Source organism: Priapulus caudatus, unplaced genomic scaffold (genome assembly GCF_000485595.1).
Source record: "Priapulus caudatus unplaced genomic scaffold, Priapulus_caudatus-5.0.1 Scaffold1167, whole genome shotgun sequence".
In the NCBI taxonomy this organism is placed as follows: Eukaryota; Metazoa; Priapulida; class Priapulimorpha; order Priapulimorphida; family Priapulidae; genus Priapulus; species Priapulus caudatus.
In genome coordinates, this window is record NW_014578228.1 from 67,765 (window position 1) to 68,713 (window position 949).

Below are 949 nucleotides of genomic sequence, written 5' to 3' on the forward strand. Positions count from 1 at the left end.
GAACATAGCGGCAAGCCCACTGGTGTAGGTGTTGGAGGGAACATAGAGGCAGCATGTGTTTGTGGGGAAGAGGAGGCACAATGACCTGCCGTGAGTTACGTCAGTGAAGATGACCTGACGCGAATGACGTCACAATGACCTGCCGTGAGTTACGTGACACAATGACCTGCCGTGAGTTATGGCACAATGACCTGCCGTGAGTTACGCCACAATGACCTGCCGTGAGTTACGTCACACAATGACCTGCCGTGAGTTACGCCACAATGACCTGCCGTTGTGTGATGTGTGAAAAGATTGGGAATCCGCGCAAGCTCTGAAACAAATCAACCGGTTTGAAATAAACGCAAAAAAACACCGCAAAATATTAAACTTTTTCATAAAAGACGAGAGAGAGAGAGAGAGAGAGAGACGGAGAGAGAGAGAAGAGAGAGAGAGAGAGAAAGAGGAGAGAGGGAGAGAGATGAGAAGGGAGAGCGAGAGAGAGAGAAGAGCAGAGAGTAGAGAGAGAGACGAGAGAGGAGAGAGAGAAAGAGAGAGAAGAGAGAGAGAAGGAGAGGGAGAGAGGAAACGGCGGAAATTGCGTGGTGAAGAAACGGATTGTTTTTGGCCGCTACGGCGATTGTTAACGCGAGAGTGAGGTTTTATGTGAAATCCACCGGCAAGCCTAGCTGACCAGCAATGGATGCGAGCTGGTCCTGGCTATGACCAGCACCACACACGTACGCACTCGTGAACGTTATTATAATGTGCGCCGGCTTGTGTGCGTGCGTGGTATTGTGTGGTGTGTTATGCGTGTGCTGTGCGTGCGTGTGGCGTGCGGTTGACTTAGTGTGTGTGTGTGTGTGTTGTGTGTGATGTGGTGCGGTGTGTGTATGCGATTGATGTGTGGTTGCGATTGCGTGCGTGTAGTCGTGTGTGCGTGTGTGCCGTACAGTGTGCGTTCCTAGCC